Raw genomic sequence first — 20,181 nt, 5'->3', positions numbered from 1 at the left:
AAGTTCATTTCCAGTGAGTAATGGATGGCACTAAATCCAATTTAATCCATTTTTGCCATGCAATTTTCTGTAATGTCTACTATTTTCAGAGTATATTACATCTTCACTACTTCTGAATGTATCTTATTAAGTAGCAATTGCAAATATATGTATCATAAATTCCAGTTCTGTAATTCCTCCTTTTAGTCAAATCTAACTTCCTTCACTCTTGAAAGCACAGAGAAAAAAAAACAAAACCTGCAGAACAAACATATATTTCAATTGGACTCCATATAACAGTCACTGAACAAAGACATTTAAGAAATAACCTGTATTTATTTGTTCCTAAAACCAATTCCCTTTTCTACTGACTCCTTTTAATGCATTCTGCCTTTACAAAAAATGATATATAGTTATGCAATTCAGTTTGATGACAACTTAAAAAAAAAAAAAAAAAATTGGAAATTAAATTTGCTAGCATTTTTTCTCATCCTCAGAAGATCAGTTTGAGGTATTTGAGTAGTATTTGAAAAACCTCTACAAACCTGAGTTAAAAAGAGAAACAAGAGAGCGGGGGATTCTGCAAAGCCCAGGAGCACCCGCTCCACTTCTTCCCTAGCTGAAATGTAGAAGGGCTCTGGAGGGATGCCAAGACGTTGTTATCCTTAGATCCCACACGCAGGAGGGGTTTGGGTGGTTTTGTTTGTTTGTTTTCACAGTCTCCATATGAAGTTCTTCCAGCTTATGTGAGACCAGTTATTCAAATGGGGAAAAGATTCAACTTTAAGAAAATTCTTACATTCAACTGATTAAAAAAATCTTAAATCTGGCTACTTCACAGACACTAAGCCACTTATGTTAAAGCTGATTTTTTTCTGCACTTCTGCTCCACAGAAGGGACAGGCTGTTTGTCAACAGGTTTTACTACATTGTTTTTGAAGGGGTTCTGGACCTGAGCATCCCATTCTAACCAGCTCAATCACAATGAAACCAGCAGGAGGGCATGGTAGTGTTTTTTCCTTCCATATAAATGATAGTTCAGCCTATAAAGTGGCCATAAAAGCAGCAGGCAGGAACTTTATAAATTCTTGTCTGTCAGTTATTCCCATGTCAAGTATACATTATTTGCAAGTTAAACTTATTTTGTTTTCTGCAATCTGCCAGCTCTACAAACTCAAGCTGACAATCAAGCAAAGTTCTTCTCATGCATAATTACTGTTAACGAAGAATCCTCTGGCCAAATTGATTCACTGACACTTAGGCATTTTGTTTCCTGTCAGCATTTTTTATTATTTTTTTTTTTTAAGATAAACAAGAAAGTATTGGATCTGGTTCACCATCAACACATCTCCTCTGTTGAGCTTGCACACCAAAGCAAGCAGTTAAAACACCAGCTTTAAAAGTTAGTTACTATAACTTTGAATACACATAAATAACATAACAAGTAGACAGCAATTTTACATTGGAGTAGTAGATGTTAGAGGAAAGTCTCTTTTCAGCACAACTTTTGAAGTACCTAGGACTTAGTGGTGCTGTCTTTCACTTGTATTTCACTCTGCCCTTTGCTGTATACTTGTAGCACATTCACATTACTGAACTCCGTGAAAAAATATTTTCAGGGACAAAAGTTTTCAGGGCTTGGGAAGAGAAAATTAGACCATTGATTCAGTTTTATTCTTTAATAAACAAAGTGTATTTTAGCACCTACATTTCCAACTTTGGAACAATTATCTTATGGTAAAGAATGTTGTGTCCAAACCAATGGGCCAAGTGCCAAAGTTGATTTTGATTTGAAACAGGTTGGGAATCTCTGCCTGTCTCATACCAATATTCAAGTGTTTATCAACAAGAGCGGACTGATCCCCCCGCTTTCTTTTTTCATATGGAGTAACATATACTGGTATCTGTAATCATTACCTACTTTTATTGTACTGATATCAGCTTTTCATAATAATTATTATAGACATATTACACACCAGTTGTCTAGAAGTAAGGAAACACCTGTAAACGTAAATTCTCCTTTGATGAAAGACCGCTAGGTGATGTGTAATGTCTGCAAGACACTGATGTTCTACCCACTCGCATCCAGAAGTCAGCCAATCTCTCGTGCCTAAGTGATTACTCCCAGTGGCAAATGAAACTGCCTTGCCTACTTCTCCAGATGCATGAATTTTTCAGCTTATTGCCTTTTTGCAGAAAGGAGGATCAAAGTAAAGACGGTGACAAATATCTCTAACTCTATCCAAATCAATATCTTCAAACATAAAGATGAAGTGCTTTAAATATGTTTTCACAAAGATTCTCTCAGTACTATATCAATCTGCAGGAAATGATATACGTACTACTGACAACACTGTGGAACTTTATGAATGTGCTATAAGATTAAATTGTCAGTTAATAACAAATAATCCTAACATTTGCTAACATAGTCTAACATTTAAAATGCTTTAAAGCCAACAGATTGTTATTTACAGCTGTGCCAGATGGGATAATTTAAAAAATGTTTAGCTGCTCTTTAGTTAACATTTAAAATACATCCCTCAACATCCTTGAATATTTTTAAATTGGGGAGATTTTATTTTTGAGTAATATTTATCTGCAAATATTTTTATGTCCCTGCTGTCATGTACAATTATACATGCCTGTAAATAAAAGACAAATTGCCTACAGAAAATTACCACTGGAGCTTACACAGCAGAAACATTAAATATTAATAAATGAATACATCATTTTTTAGTACAGAGAGACTAAACTTTGTGGGAAACTTGTATGTTATTTATTGTAATATATTATTTGAATGGAATGTTTATACTGCAGTATACATTCATGGGGGATTAGTGCCATCTCTGTGTCTAGTTCTCAGATAAATGGTCAATAACAAAACCTTTAAGGAAGGGACCTTGAGGTGGTCATGGTTTGATTCAATTATTTTCAAATGTCTTTAGACTCTCCAAATCCACTGCAGGTCTTTGCAGTTTTCTTCCACCCTTCTGCAACATTCTCTACGTATAAAATTATTTTAACAACTAAAATGCTGAGGGGTGGCACAAGTACACAGTAGCTGCTGAGGTGGTGCTAGGACTGCCCTAAGCACAGGGGCATACCCAGAGCAAGCTGCATGCCCCATGTCTAACCACATGAAAATACTGAACTCTTCTGTCCCCTGTGGCAGGGTTTTCACTGATCCTTATAGCCAGCTCATCCCAGAAAGAGGGTGAAAGCATTAGTTTGCAGAAGAGGCACCAAGGAGAAGCAGCAGGGAGCAGGCAGCTTGTTTGGCTGCCACTTACTTCACTGTGAAAAATCTTGTTTTTAAATCCACTGCCATATAGTTCTCAGTGCTGTCTGAGCCTCACATATTCAAAGAAAAGGATAAAGCACTTTTTTTGTTGTTAGATCCACATAACACATTAATAGTGTATCTAAATGAGTAAATAAAGACCTAAACTTTTCACTTTGATGAGCACCAGTAGCTTACATTTCTCTCATGGCATTGCATTAAATCATGAACTTCAACACACTTATAGGACAGGATCTTCAAATTTCCCTTGGAGTTTTAAATACACCACAACGCCTACACAAATTTCACAACAACAGGCCTTTTAGATACAAGTCTGAGAAAACCAAGCAAGAACTTGGTGTAACTTTTTATCTGTATCAGGCAGTTTGGACATACTCATTATTTTACATGTATTAGTTGTTAAATAATTTAGCCTGTGCACTACTACTACTGTTATGAGCTGGAAACACTAATTACAAGATTCTTGCAAGGGGAAAGCAATATCTTTATGTTTTTTCACCTCTGGTTTATCAGAGGTGGAGTGTGGCACTGTTTCAACTATGCCTCCTCTAATTGTAATTTAGAGTGTTTGCCCTAGTCTTCAATACAAAGAGAAACAAAAGCGGGGCTAACATTTCAAACTTGCAACCAAAAGTGGTCATGGGATTTTAGGTTTTGTGTTAACATTGTGCTTAGAGAAGTAGTCTCTACCACCCTGGAAGGACGTGGAGTCAGAAACTGCAGTATACCAGCAGGAGGAATTTAAGATGAATAATTCTTTTGCTTTATTTTCCAAGTACAACAGCTCTAATTTTAAGACCTTGGCACATCAAACCAGACTACATAGTCTTTTGCAATAATAATTGTTTCAACTGCTAAATGGTAGTAATGCTAACATGCTGGATTAATATCCTAATAACTTCTACTATTTTGGTCCCTTTTTCACTCTTCAATAGATGAACAGGGAAAAGGGGGAATAGGGAACAGAAAGATGAAAAGCCCTCAGAGATCTGGGTTTAAGTACTCTTGTTCTCATTTGAAAATTAAATTTCCAAGATGATAAAATACTAGTCAAACCATAGCAGTTTCATATTTGGCACAGAGCTGAGTACTGTGTATAGCTCAGGAACAGACTACATCCTCGTCATAAAGTTCCCACTTGAGACATAGCCTAACTAAGTAATGTAGATTTTGTATTTTAGTTTAACATATACCTTCAAGAAAGACACATCATCAAGGGACATGTCTTCCAGGACTCTGGTAACTACAGTGATACTCAGCAACTGAAGACTCGTGGAACAAATAAAGAGCCCATAAAAGACTTCAATTCTAATGGCTCTTGATTATCATAAAGAGTTGCTGCTGTGCACAGGTCTGTTCTCTTTGGTCTGAGCTGTGAAGGTCTACCCAACCCCAAAAGAGAATCTCAGATATTCAACTCCTGCAGTAGGCTTCAGTCAATGTCCATGCTAATAACGAGTCACCTAGCAACATCACTGCTCGGTGGGTTCTGGATTTAAGTACATTATAAAGGAATTGTCCCATTCCCACATTCTTACTGAGGATGCGCACACACAGAACTAGTTTTAGTAGGTGAGATTTTCCAAGTGATACTGCTGATCCACTTTAGAGCCCGCCAAATATTTGTTTTTATGAAGTTGTATCAATTAGTGCCATTGTTTTCAGCAAGATTTTCATAGGTAACTTAGATATTTACGTCTGAGCAGGGCATCCTACATTCTCATTATAGCCAATTAAAAGAAAGACAGTGTAATTCCTCTGACCTCTTAAAAGTTTAACTTTCAGATACAAAACACTGTACCCTAGAAGGGCTACTGAATATGAATGGAAGATAAAAATATATATATTTAATATAGATTAGCATTGCATACATCTACATTTAACAAAATTAATCTCTTCCCTGGAATTTCTCACATCATATTGGTGAATTTAATATCATTAGAAGTAGAAACTACTACTTTTAAATGGGTGGATTAAAATAGTTTTAAAATCGTGGTCCTCCTATATTTCCATCCAACTTGAAAGGCTGCAATAAGTTAACAAAATAAAAGGACCCTTTACAGTAAAGAATATTCTTGGTTGCAGATTGAGTTTGCCTTGGACACTGAATACGGTATAGAGATCATTGCAGGTGATTCGCAAAAGAGTTATCATAAAAAAAAAAAAAAAAAAAAAAGCTTTGAAAAACAATCAGAATTAAAACTTAATTTAATTTAATTCATTTAGTGGAAGGATAATATGAGAATGGAACACTACATCAAGCATAAAGGATGCCTGGCTGTGCATGGATCTGAACAAACTTTTAATTGCACAATGTATTCTCTTCCAGGTGTAAAGATTGCTCATCCAGGCTGCTTTGTGTTTTTGTTTGTTTGTTTTTTAAGCTTCTAGCCTATGAGGTTAATTAGCTGTTCATCAACCAAGATGCCCATATGACATACTGGAAGAAGATAATATTGCTGTTTTGATGACTTTTATATAAGAGGTTTCTGACATTTGATATTTTCTGGATCCCGTCTCTTCATTGCTTAGCTTCCATGCTAATGAGCAAATAGTCTTTATTTACATTACTCCTTCAAAAAATCCTGCAAGAAATTCCTGCACTGCCTCTTTTCAGTGCAAACATTTCATTCCAGTACTTCAAATATCTATTTTGTATGCAACAAGTTATTCTCTAGCTTTCTGTGAATTTAAATCCATAATGCTTAGGTAAAATTATTTGATTTTCAGATGAACTTTTCCTTACAAGGCTCTGTTTGCCTAGTACCATTCCCTGTGCACCTCCTCCTACCATCAATGCATCTACATGTACGTCCCAGGGGCAGCAATGATGTTGTTTAGTTAGTGCTAGTTTTAATCAAAAGTCTTTGCAACCATTGTCTTCAGGAATCACATGGGTGAGAGTTCAGAATACCTTTAGTGTCTTTCACTATAAAGGTTCTGAAGGAGCAAACAATTACGATTAGAGCTCACATCTCTACATGTTTCAATTCTGTTTGAACCTCTTCTTTCTTTGGCAAGGCTCTTCTACAGAGACTTACATCAGATATAACAATCCTCTTCTGAAGTAGTTTTAAATTATATACCTTCTGGTGTAGAATTGGGCTGCTTTCGTTTTGTGCATCTCACAAAGGATAGACCATCACCTTCCCTGCTCCCCCCACACCCCATCAGCATCCCTTGTAGTTCGATATTCCTTGGGTAAACTTTTGTGTTTAGTCTCTGCAAGCTTATCAGATGTAGACTTGAGGGAGGTATGGATTGTAAACTTTTATAATTTGTCAGTCTCACAGGAACAGAATAGTTGCTTTTGTTTGATTATGAATCTATTTTAAGCACTATTTGGGAACAATTTCAAGTTTCTGCAGTTAAATGACAGCTGTGTCTTGACTGTGTCATTTGTAAATCTAGCTCCTTCTTCCTCCCAAATAAACGATTATCTAAAAATTAATATGCTAGTTATAGACAGGACATCAGAAATATCTTACCTATGAATGTGCAGTAAAATTGAGAGATCATACACTAGTAATGGCAACTTGGAGTGATTTTTTTAACAAGTGTCTTGGTTTTTCATGAGTGCCTACTTAAAATGAACACTATTGATCAATTAGCACAATTCGTCTTATTCTGTACTATTTTTATATATTCAAATTTGTACTTGTTTTGTCTTTTGTACATTTTACAGTACTGTATGAATCAACCAAAATTGGAAGTTGGAAGAAAAAAAAATTAACTTTATGCTTGTCTACATGAAAATCCGGATCAGCCTTCCAGACAAGACAGCTGCGACAAGGAACTCACACTCTTTTAAAACAGAGTTCATTCACATTATATAGGGATTTATACACCTAAGAATTTTTTGCAGACAGTAAATTATGCTACAGATCCTTGAATGGTGCAATAGTACAGCCAACAAAATTCACATGCATGACACTAATACTGCATTAAGCCTCAGCACTGGTATTTCTTTGGTTACCTGCCAAGAGTAAGAGTGGAGTTCTTTCTACCTATGATACATCTTTTCTGAGTTTTCCCTTCTCCTTCCTCTGAATCCTGAGATTAAGTCTGCAGTGCCTTTCAGAATTCAGCTTTTTTGCCCCAAAGTTGGTCCCATCAACTGGCTGCAGTTAGAGACAGACTGCAAGTAGCATGAGCCAGCTTACCTACCAACACAGCTCCCAGGGCTAGGGAAGGAATCTACGCATCCTTCAAGCTAAAAAAAAAACACTTCAGCCCAAATAAAAAAGCAAAAGGTGACCCAACATAAAAACAGTCTCTTACCTTTAGCATGAGGCATAATTTTATGACTTCTGTGCATTTTGCTCATCAAGTTACCTACTATTGCAATCACTTAGCACACACAATACTCTTATTTGTTCTTGGCTTCTGTTACTTATCACATATGGCCTAGGTTTGTAACAGCATTATCAAACAATTTATTCCTGGACTGCTTGCAAACACGCAAAGTAGATGTTTTGCAGACCTTCTGAATCAGACACTTGTGGTCAAATAGCCTGTGCATGCAGGAGGCTAGTACAAGCCTTCCAAACCATTAATAGCACTTAAAATAAATTTCATTCTGTAAAACATGTAATTGTAGATGTGGAACGTATGTTTATGCGAGTGCTCTGAAGCAACAGTTTAAATTCTTCTCAGGTTGATCGTATTAACCCTAGGCAGAAGCATTTTTCAAGCTGTTTGAAATAATTGACAGCAAGCCCCATAAGAGTTACTCTAAGAATTAAATTGCTAAAACACAGTAAAATACCTAAATTGGCTTCCTAATAGTCTTTCAGCCAGCAGTCTAATTTTAACACCTCCACTTGACCAGCTGCAATGACCGACAATGTGTAACTCTGGAGACTTGCCTCTTTCCACTCATAAAGACATATATAATTGTACATAGATATCCTGGAGCATTTCTTCCTCCCCACCAAAAAGCAGCATACTGGCCTTAGCTTTTCCAGCTGGTTCATTCAGAGAACTTCCCCTTCCCCATCTAGCCCGCCAAAACCACCTGGTCCTAGCCAATTTCCCATCCTCCCCTCCCAGCCAATTCCATCACCTGTCTCTGTACTTGCCCTCCACAAAACAGGGACCAAACTGCTCCAGCTGAGCTTGGTCTACTCCATCACACTCCTTACCTAAGCCAATCACCCAGAGCAGGAAAAAAGGCATTCAGCATACATTATTATGACATCATTAATCATTACAATTGTTTTCAGTGAACAAAACACACTGCAGAAACAGTATGCAGTAATGCTATTATCATTTGTTTCATCTGCAGTGACAAGGCAGTATGACCTAACTGCAGCTTTCCTATAGTTCATTTATTGTAGATATCACAGCTGCGATTTTGAAGAGCCTTGGTAGTTTGAACATGCTGCTGACAAAAATAATATGTGAATTGTGACATTAGTGTCCTAGCCAGCTTTTAAGATGAATTCATCCTCTGGTTATGTTTACTGAGATCTAAAATGTCTGCTTTTAATTTTGTGTACTTGCAATCAACACTGAAAGAGAAAGGGAAACATTGGGGAATGTATGCAGGTGGATTCCTTCTCCAAATAGGACCAGACCACAAGTGAAATAACCCTTCTATATAAATATGCAGTGAATTCTGCATAAGAGAATATTTAGTATACTGACTGAAAGGAAACTGTAGAGAGAAAAAAAAAAAAAAGAAAGAAAAAAAAAAAAACACAGACAAAAAAAACTTCTATAACACTCATCTAATAATGGCTTTTCATTAAAAGTGTGATCTTCTAGCCATTCATTACTTCCAAAATGGTTTAAAACATATGGTGTAACTTGCAGGTGTGGGAGTTAAAATTCAAGTTATCAAGGAAAACAATATACAGACAGATACAAACAAATCACAACAGAAGAAAATGGCTAATTTCATCATTTACATAGGGCTGCTTTACATTGTTTTGTCATAAATACTAGCTCCTGTAACAACAGAAATTATTTTCCCTCATAGAACAGTATTTTTAGAGGCAACCATATACCAAAAAAAAAACAAACAAAAAAAAAAACAAACAAACAAAAAAAAAAAACAGAAAGCAACTCTCTAGAGTGAGAAATGGTGTGACATCAGTTCTACAAAGCATCTGCTTAATGGGTTGAACCACTGTCATGTCTGAACTCCTCAAAACCATCCTGCCACATAGGAAGGTATCAGGATCCACACATAGTCTCTTGTAAACTGGCAAATGGGACAGAAGTAACAAAAGGGCCCATTCAACGCACCACACGTATTTGTGTTCTTTTTCAGTGGAGCTGGACTTTGTGTGTACTTTACACACAAAAGCAGCCATGCCCCAAGGACAGCAGATGTCATTAAATACTGAGCAGTACATGTTTTCATGCTGTCTGAGAGCAGGATGAGATCTGTGAGGAAGAAATTTTAAAATACTGCTTTTTAATATTTTGTTGGTGGTGACACAGCTTCACTGCCCACTTTCATGTCTCCAGACTGTGCTGCTATAAAGCCCAATGCTTACATGGACTCATACACTCAACCTAAAGACTTTAACAATGAAGTCCAAAACACTGGTTTTAAGAGAAGTGCTGCAATTATTTGGATCATGTTACCTAAGAGATCATCTTTTATCATATGTTGCTGATCACTTTGAACTTCAGACCACAAAATGTCTTCAAGCTAAAGACAAGGAGGGAAGTTGTGAGCTAAACATATCCAGTGATGGACCCTTCAGATCTGAGTTTTGAGTTGTGCTTTCCCCTTTAAACAGCCACATCCTGGAGATCTGCTTGGAACCTGCACAAACAAGTGTGTCCTTAGTGCATTATCACCAGAAAAAAAAAAAAAAAAAATGGGATTCCCATTAGGGAAACTCAAGTCACCAGCAGCCTTGGAGCTAACATCTAGCAAGTAATACCCAATTAAAAATATATCATAAGCTGATAACAAATGTCATAGCTCTTGGCCCAGGCAGCAAAACTGTTTAAAAAGAGAGGTTGCAGAATGTGCTGATGCACTCAGTGACCTGACAGCAAATCTAACCCTGCCCTGGATAGAAAGGCTGGTCAGGGAGAGCAAGGTGCAGGAGATAATCAGTTCTTGTATACACGTATATTGGAATGGAGTGAGAAGATGAATCTGTTTATTCAGAGAACAGTGAGATTATCAAGGAGAGTTGAACAGCATGTGCAGGGAAAAAAAAAAAAATCTAATTGTTAAAAAAATAAAAACAAGGAAAGGGAATGAAAAAGATTCTAGCATCAAAAACACTAATTTGTTGGAAGAGGAACATCAGTCAGCAGGTTGGACTGCACACTGGGTGAGAAAGCAATGAGGAAGAGAAGTGGAAGGAATAATAAGAACAAAAAGCAGCAACTAATGGGAAAATTTTCTGTGAGAACAGGTCTAAAGAGTTAGAGATACATATGCAAAAGTCCCTGCCAGGCAGAGGTCTAATGGGGTGCGCTTAAGGGAGTGGGAGGTTCACACAGGCAAAATCTGACATCAAGTATGTACTCCGTTGTCCAATGCTTTTACAGATATAACAGTATATAATTTGTTCTCATCAGACCCTGAACCCTTCACAGAAATTCAAGAAGGAACTTCTTAAAGTCACGATAGAAGTAAACGCTCATATCATTAAAAGGCACCTCTTTAAAACAGATGTCACTATAGAGTTGGGGGGACGGGAGGAGGAAGGAGGTTGTTTTGGTTTTGTGCATGTCTGTTTTTGTTGTTGTTGTTTTTTGACTTCCTGAACCCAAGCAACAGTGTGAAGTTGGCATAAAAGGCTAGAGAGAAAGAACTCTTTGCTAAAAGGTAGCTTAAACCAGAAGCTTCTTCCAAGATGTAAAGCCACTTCAGTATTATGCACTCCAAGTCACTCAGCAGGCTGTCAGCAGTGAGACCTATTTTACTAAGAGATATCCCTGACGACTACACCAGTACCTGAAACACCACAAAACACTTATTTATGTTTTTATATTTTACGATGATCACAGAGAAAAGCCTTCCCTGGTTTCTAGGTCTTAGGCAAAAAATTTCATCCAGTTTTGCAAGGAGATCTAAAAATCTCTCCTGCGGATGCTCCAGTGAACCTGCAGAGCAAAGTAACAAATGCCGGGCCTTATTCACAGCCATGTAATTCTACTTACTCCTGAAGAGAAAGTGACACGTACAATGGAGATCAAAAGTACTTAGAGATACAGGCCCAGCTCCCTAGAGACAAATGCACAGCAGAAGAAATGCTCTGAGGCGTGAAACAGCCAAAAGAACAACTACAGAAACTACATAGAGCCAGAGTCTGACAGAGTTTGGGTTTTGGCATTAACAAAGAGGTTAAACAGTTGAAAAAAAAAATCTTGTTAAACACCTGTTCCTTCTGTTTCCTGCTGTTGCATCCAAATGTTATTTAAATTCTCTTCTTTCCTGAATTAGTTTTCAAGTTGCAGTATCATGTCAGCTTCACAGTCAGTACCTTGCTGCTTCTTTTATTCATTCCAGAAGCAACTGTGTTTTTATTAACAGCTGGCTACACTTGGTGTTTCGTTCCTTCAGCTATATTCAAATATATATATAGATACACATATATATATTTAATAGCCCTTTACACATTTTCTTTATCAACTATACTGTCTGGATAATTTTTTTTAACACTTAGGTACTTCTTTAACACACTATTCTTGTTCTGGTAAATGAAGAGGACTGATATTCACAACACAATAGTATTTACTTAAACTGCTCAGAACAAAACCACCCTTTAAAAAAAAAAAAAAAAAAAAAAAAAAAAAAGTGGGTCCTCTGTGTTTTGTCTTCTGCTAAAAAGCACTAGAGAAAAAGAGGGTGCAGTGTTCTCAGGATGCTGAAAATGACCAGGTCCTCTAAAGAGCCATCAAAGCATTTACTGTAAACAACACAGAAAGATGTAGTTTGCACTGTGCTTGGTTTTTGAGAGGACAGGCTATGAATCAGGGTGCACCCTAACGACAGGAAGGAGGACAGGGATGAAAATAGAAGTCTTAGGAAATTGCATCTTGCTTTTGTCTGTTCCCTCCCATTTTTCACCCTCAATGCTCCTTCTTCCACTCATTTTTTCTCTCCCACTTCTGTCAGCCTCCCTTGATAGCTCTACTTTTACCAGCAGCATCCAGCGCTTGCCCCTGCTCGTACCAATCCTCCTCCCAGTCCTTCCTTTGTAGCTGGAGCCAGCTGCTCTATTTTATCATCAACCTTTTCCTTAACCTGCCACACAAATGTCTTCAGAGGAAACAATAAGCATAATTAGTCAAACCCTGTTGCCAAGCTCCTCAACTGTAATCCTTGCCTTAAGTGCTGCCTCAACCAGAGGGCAGTGGCATCTTCCTCCTGCAAAAGCATCCATATGCCAGTGGGTTTTGTCAGCAGAAATTCTAAGGGTTCTGCTGCACCCATCAATAAATCTTAGTTCTCAGAGCATCATCAGGTACAGGCATACATGAAGCCAGCACTGCAGCTTACATGCTCATCTTCCAAGTCTGCCAGTGCTGGAGCCCCAGAAGTTTCAAATGGGCAGGGGGTCCCTGTCCTCTCTCCTACTTTCCATGCAATGGCCAGATTAGCAAATGCAACTCTCAACACATTTTTCTCCATGCCCTACCACCGTCCTCCTCTGCCTCCTTCTGCTGTGTCTCAAACAGACTTGTCCCAATTCCCTTGGGATTGGGAATCTCAATTTCATCTCTGTCACTAACACGCTTTGAGCATACTCTGCCCCAAATGTTACTGTTGTCAGTACTAGCCAAGGCACTAACCAACTGAAATGGCCTTTCCCACAGCATTAACCCTGTCTGGGACTGCCTTCATCTAGCCATGTGGGTCTTGTGGTATTTAGGAATAAATTTCCCCAGGCTTTTCAGCCATAATCCAGAAACCCAACACTGGAATTAAACATATCCTCAGTGATACATACAGTACTCTATGGCTAGTTATAAACCATTTGTCTCATCTTCACCGTTCCTCATCCAAACTCTTCTTGCCCTGCATAATCAAGAAGTGAACTCCTCTCTTCCACTTTGGCTTTTCTCATCTGCTAAACATGAACATAATCCTAAACTAAACATAACTGTATAGATACCACAGCAGTCCATGCTCATCCCAGTGCTTACAAGAATGAATTGCTTCATCTAGCAACAACTTATGTTATAACAGGCCTTGCTAGGTCTAACAGCAACAAAGTCTTCTCTGATCTCCAGTCCAGTGCCTTAATCTTAGTCCTAGTGCCAACCTTGGTATTAGCAACACTGTAGCAACCATTCGTTGACCTAGAATTAATGATGAGACATAAGAACAGACATCTTTTATTGAGTTAATGGCCTTGAAAGACTCAACGATAAAACTTTTATCTTCCTATCACCTCAGACGGCCATTGCAGAGACAGCCCTAATCCTATCTTTGTCTGGGGACCTCCTAGAAACAATTAGTCATTTCTAAATTAATTGGGGGGTGGAGGAGGATCATCTATGTGAATAACAATATAAGTCACATCCACACAGATTTAGTAGGGTGCTGCAAAAACCTACCTGTTCAGATCTTAAGCCTTCCAAACTCCCTGTGCAGGAATCAGTTTTCTACAAATTAATCACTCACCATTGCCAGAGCACCTGTATAATCTGCCCCTTCAGGCTTCTAGAAAATTCAGCAAAAAAAGTAATGCTCTATACTATGACCTCACAGAAAATACACCTAACTGTTTGCCATTTACCATATTCAGAATGATTTCTCCTCTATTTGCCCTCTCACACCACTGCCCTTCTGCTAATCGGCAACCGATTTTGCTCTGCAGTTCCCTATCTCCAAAACCTTTACCTTAAACTCAACCCCAACTGATGGAGGATGGTATCAATGTCCTGTACAAGCAGCAGCCAGTGGCTTCAGCTAAACTCAGGTCTGGGTACACTTCAGCTAAGGGCTAGCAGGATCCCTCTCTTATTGTTGCAACTCTTGCCCTGGTGAGGTAGCTCCAAAAGAACAAGCCCAGGAGGTCAGGGGAAGATCTTGGCTCATCTCACTCCTTCTTAGGCAAATAAGCTGCCAAGGGCACACTTTGGCTGGTCTGTTCCATGTTACAGTCCCCACGAGCAGATCAGATGCTGGCAGAGATGGAGATGACAGCACTGCTAGGAGCAGTCCCAGAGCAGTCCCAGTCTTCAAACAAAACACCCTGGGGCTAGTGCCAGACCTTCTCTACATCACAGGAGGTGACAGCAACTATCATATCACACATTTCTGAAAACACACAATCAGGTGTCTAGGTCTTGACAGGTGCTACGTTGGCTAAAAGAGGTTCCAAACAACAGTGCCTGTCGTCAAACAATAGTTTCATTCCTGTTTAAAGTTTCTTGCTTAGGGATTTTGCTATTCTAAGACTGATAGCCTGAAATGTGACACATAAAAAAAAAAAAAATCATCATCATCATAAAAAAAAAAAAAGCTCGATTAGTATTTTTCTACTGCATACTCATGCTTGTAGTCCATCCTCAACTCTCCAGTCAGGATAAGATGACCTTTGCTTAGACCCTATTTCTTCTAGTCTAAATAACTACCATGCTCCAACTCCAAAAACTATTTTAAAAGGTGGGAAAAAGGTTTTCCAGGATGGGAAGCATTGCTCATGATTGACAAGTAAACAGCCGTGTCTTCAGAAGCCAAGGAGGAGGGCATGAGCCTGAGATTTAGGAGAGGAAAATAATGAGAAAACACTTCTCTGCTTTTTCATTATGCATCCAGTTTTCTTAAAGATGTTATTCTCTGTGGGAATATGAAACTGTGAGATGGTCTGCATATTGTCCTCTTTCCACAGAGCTTTTATCTGAAATTTTGCAGCACCCAGTCTTGGCTTCAAATTCTTGAATTGTCTATAAACAATGGTGGATAATTTATGATGGAGTGAGTTCAATAGATTTCTCATAAAAATATAGGAGAAAATATACTCTTAGCCCAAACAATATGCTCTATAGGCATTTACATATTTTCAGTATAAAGTTGATTTAGCTAATCCTCCTCTGTATGTGCACTGTGTACTTAGAATCAATTATTTTTTCCGCTTTCAAATGTTCAGAATTTGAAGACTGATTTTCCAATTACCTGTACATTCCCACCATTTGTAGTGTAAATGGATGTTGATGACAATGAAAGATTTGTTTTCCATATGCTGTAAAGGAGTGAGGAATCCTGTATCAATTATAGTTGATGACAGTAGATTTAATCACAGAATCACAGAATTTCTAGGTTGGAAGAGACCTCAAGATCATCGAGTCCAACCTCTAACCTAACGCTAACAGTCCCCACTAAACCATATCCCTAAGCTCTACATCTAAACGTCTTTTAAAGACTTCCAGGGATGGTGACTCCACCACCTCCCTGGGCAGCCCGTTCCAGTGCCTCACAACCCTTTCAGTAAAGAAGTTCTTCCTAACATCTAACCTAAAACTCCCCTGGCGCAACTTAAGCCCATTCCCCCTCGTCCTGTCACCGGGCACGTGGGAGAACAGGCCAACCCCCACCTCACTACAGCCTCCTTTAAGGTATCTGTAGAGAGCGATAAGGTCGCCCCTGAGCCTCCTCTTCTCCATGCTGAACAAGCCCAGCTCCCTCAGCCGCTCCTCGTAGGACTTGTTCTCCAGGCCCCTCACCAGCTTTGTTGCCCTTCTCTGGACCCGCTCAAGCACCTCCATGTCCTTCTTGTAGCGAGGGGCCCGTCTTTATCCCATCTACTGAATATGGACACTTCATTCAATCCTCTTGTCCTTTTTTGACCTCTCTTGCTTACCTGTTTAATTCATTAGTAATGCCAGAAAATGCAATGTTAACATTTTATTTGTATACTTTGAAGAACATTTATCACTTTGTTACAGATTTTGTGTTCTGCCATTAACAAATCAACAGATTTACTTAATCCCTTTAATATGTTTAACCTACTGTTACTATTTATAATGTATAGCTTCTTCAAGATATATTTAAAAATTTATGAGTTTTATGTCCTAAAAGTTTCTAATAAGGTGATATCACTTTTATAAGTCTTGTAGGCTGATCAGCAATGCTCTGTCTTTCTTCCCTTTCCTTATTGTTAAATGCTTAGTTTCTCCCATGTGTTATATATAGTAAATTGGTGAGATATATCTTGAAATTCCCAATTTTTCTGTAATATACATCTGCTCCAGAGAAGTGGTAAGTCTACCCTAAAATGTTCAGCTGCATCAGCCTGAACCTAGGAATTACAAACTGGAGACAGCAACTCATTATTTCACAACAGGCTAGCTTTGTGGAGTCATTTTTTTCTACATTAAACAGCTCTCAGAGAAAGAGTTGAGACAGTAGGGGGTTGTTTTATTCTTCTCTGAAGGAGGACACAGGCCCCAGTCCAGCAACTATGATCACATCAGCAAGCCTGATTCATCAGAATCACCAGCTTCCATGAGAATTTGTTACTAGTGCAAAGACCTGCTGATGTGCATCCAGCTGCTACGCTAGAACTTTAATCTAGAAGTTTGGAGCTGAGTAGCATTCGGATACATAAGACTCAGGGAACTTTGCACATCTTGAGAGTCTGAATTTTTTTCCCTGTATATTCACAACAGTGTCAATCATAAGGTAAAAACCTGCAGGTGTTTTTCTCTAAGCCTGAGACTTAAGGCACAGAGACATTTTAACAAAGTTGGCTTAGCTTGGGCAAAAATTTTCAGTTATCATAGACATATCCCTTGCTTACATGTTGACTCCCATTCCATATTAGCCTATAATTTTTAATAAAATGAAATAAATCTAGCTTTCTTTACAGTGGGGGAAATCTTCAGAAAAAGAAGGTGTTACTCTATCATTCACCTTTTTCTTGGAATTTGCCAAGATATGCTCAAGTGTGCATAGGTACCCCCACCTACTCTAACAAGGAAAAAAAAAATGTTTCTTTAGGCATACTGATCTCTGGCTGATCTGAGGAACATGTGCCTGTGAATTTATTTAAGCAAAGAGAAACCAGATGAGGTGCATCCTTAACATTAGGAAAAAAAAAAAAAAAGTATTCAGTTTTCATAGTAAAAGAGAGCATAGGAAAACTCCAAGTTTTTCCACAGAGAATGGATAGCAGATAGTGCAGTTGTCTCAGCTGTCACAGGTGAGGTAGCCCATAGAGAAAAGGAGAAATAAGGCAGTTTTTACTCATAGTAAATGGTTAACCATCAAGAACTTGTAGCCTGTAGTTTGAAGTTGAATGGACAATTGTTTGTGTCTGAGAAGAAATAATAGCAGCAACGGTCTGTGACTTAAACTGGAATAACCATGCCAGTTCAGATTTGTGCTTCATCTTTACTCAAAAACAGGCAGAATGCTAAGCTGGCCTCCCTAAACTGGAGAAGGATAAGGAAGAGGAGGGCATTTTATGTACTTGGCACTAGAAAATGAATTACTTGGTTTTTGAGCTCTAAGACTTAATATTTTAAACTAAACAATTAAGTTTAGTTTAAAACGTGAAGCATAGGTACTTTTACTGAATAGAAGAATGTGGTTTAGTACATGATTAGGTGAAAGACCTTGGAAAGCTTGTCCCTGAAAATATTTTAATTCAGATAAAATCCAGACATCTTTACCTAAATCTGTAATCTACTTGATACATTTTGCCTCCTCAACATAAAAGAAAGCTAGATATTTCTCACTTCACTCTCTTTTCGAGAGAAACAAGCACAATTTGTGCAGCGTTAAGGTGCAGAGCAAAAATAACTAATGCACACTTTTCAAAATTCCCTAAGTTAAATAGCACTAAAAATAATTTCTTCATAAAAGAAGCTCTACTTTATCCTTATATAATTACAAACATCTCTATAATGTTCTCAATTGCATCAACAAACACCTTTTGTGTAGAAAGTTAACAAGTGATTTATCACTGCATATAAAAAGGTTAGGCTTGAGATTTAAGCTCAGACAGGCTGCTGGCTAATTTTTCTAAACTGCTGCAGCTTTTGGGTATGACTTCAAATTGCCACAGTGAAATATAATTTAGCAGAATGGAGAGGAATTCTTTGGCTGCACACCACCATTAAATAGATCTAGTTTTGAAAGGAGAGATGGTACCTCTGAAAATGGCATACTTTGAGCTGTATTCATCGGGACCCTACAAATACCAGTCAATTTTGAAAATAGAGTAGAGACTGACATAATTGAATTACCCAAATCATATCTTATCTTTCTTTCACAGCAATAATTGCACTTACACATATGCATTTGGTGTTAATCCATATGAGTTGTCATGATGTATCCTTCTGGTACATTCTCACAACTTTGAGGAAACTGGTGAGAAATTGTTTTGGCTAGGGGAAAGTTTCCACTCTGGTCGCATTCTGCTCAAGTACTCCACCCTGGCAGCAGCTCTCTACATTTGCTCTAACGCCAACCCAACAGTGCAGAAAAACAGATCAAAGAAAGATGGAAATATTCCATGCTTAGGCTGGCCAAAGCAATTTGTCTTCAAAAAATACTCATAAACAAAGCTATCCAAGTCAGTGAAAGATAATAGAAATGCTTCCCAAGACCTTTTATGCTAGGTCAACAGCGTATGTACTTGCCTTCTACAGAAGAAAAATACTACTTTCAGTAGGCTCCACTGCCATTTCTATGCCCCCACACATGAAATTTTCCACAGACTATTTGCAGAGCAGTAACTGTACTGGAAAGAAAGCAGGTAAAGAATCCAAGTAGGCTTTGGAAAGCCACTGTGTTGTTCAATACCTCTAACTTTGTTAGCACAGATTAACCCAGAGCAGAGTCATTATCAGTGGCTTGGCAACTAACTGGGAGACAAAGTTAGCAACAAGACTATTTTTTCCAAGAACTTTCTCTAAGCCCTGCATCACCAACAGCTATACAGTAAAATAGAGGCACCATTCCAAGAAAGGTTGAGCTATATGACCACTGGTAAAAGATTAGCACATAGGACTCAAATGCTGCCTGCTAAAAAGGCATGCACTTCTGTTATGTAAGACATTGCTCTGTCAGCACACAGAGAGACAGCACACTTATCATACCTCTTATACCAGTCAAGAAATGTAAGAAGTCAAGAAATACAAATTCTAAAATACTAGGCACTGTCCTCGTGAACTGTTTCTTGTCCACTATTAAGTACTATTCTCACTGGAAGTACTCTGAGTAAGTGACCAAAAGAATCTAAGTCATTTTAGTAACATTGCTTTCACAGAGAGATACTAGTGGTCATCATGAGTTCAGATGATCAAGAACCAAACTGTTACATCAACAACTCCACTTAATATAACTGAAACTTTATTTTCCTTTCATTTTTAGAACAAAGTATTTAATTCTTAATTAAAATCATGGGTTGCTTTCCAAAAAATAAAAATAAAAATCATTTTCTTCACTCAAAAAGGTCAAAATATGGTATGGGAGGAACAGAGAGAAGTAAAACTTTGGCTATAATTTTGTTGATAGGTTAGACAAAGAGGTTGTTTTATTCTTTTTTTTCCTCATCTTTAGTAATTAAGGTAGAAATTGAAACGACAACATCCTTTCTCCTTTAAAATCAACTTCAAGCTCTTCCTCAGCCTTAATCAAGAAATAGTCTTTTCCAGTTTCCTGATCTGCCAAGGTTTGACAGACAAGTCCTGAAAAATTGTGGTAAAAATCTGGGTTTTTCATTAAATGTCTGAAGATAATTAAATTCCCCCGGCTCAGCCCTGTCATATTTTGAAACTGCTGAGTCACTTTTTTGTCTCATTGCAAGGTCTGAAGAAAGCAGGCTGTGAACAAAAAAAATAAATAAATAAAATCCTTTTTAAAGTAAATTAAAGGGAATTAACTTCTTTCCTCTGTGTATGCAGTTTACTGAGGAATGATCCATTCAGAGAACAGCAAAGCAACTCTGACTACTTGGTCTTGC

At 38.0% G+C, this 20,181-nt stretch overlaps 1 protein-coding gene and 1 long non-coding RNA gene across 6 annotated transcripts in view; one reads left to right on the top strand and one right to left on the bottom strand.

Moving 5' to 3' along the window:
* Positions 1 to 20,181, top strand: part of HTR1F (5-hydroxytryptamine receptor 1F) — a 116,110-nt gene that overhangs the window by 28,200 nt on the left and 67,729 nt on the right. The gene's annotated exons all lie outside the window — the stretch shown is intronic.
* Positions 1 to 20,181, bottom strand: part of LOC106016451 (uncharacterized) — a 104,810-nt gene that overhangs the window by 25,060 nt on the left and 59,569 nt on the right. Inside the window, exon 1 of one of the 4 annotated variants that reach the window (XR_011804084.1) lies at positions 8,346 to 8,431. The exons of 2 other annotated variants lie outside the window; for them this stretch is intronic. This is a non-coding gene — a long non-coding RNA (uncharacterized lncRNA). Of the gene's footprint in view, positions 1 to 7,561; positions 8,295 to 8,345; positions 8,432 to 20,181 lie in introns of those variants that run through there. One more of the 4 variants, XR_001189176.5, reaches the window with a different exon arrangement.

Source organism: Anas platyrhynchos, chromosome 1 (genome assembly GCF_047663525.1).
Source record: "Anas platyrhynchos isolate ZD024472 breed Pekin duck chromosome 1, IASCAAS_PekinDuck_T2T, whole genome shotgun sequence".
Classification (NCBI taxonomy): domain Eukaryota; kingdom Metazoa; phylum Chordata; class Aves; order Anseriformes; family Anatidae; genus Anas; species Anas platyrhynchos.
The sequence above is the reverse complement of the archived record's forward strand: the minus strand, read 5'-3'. Positions and strand labels throughout refer to the sequence as shown.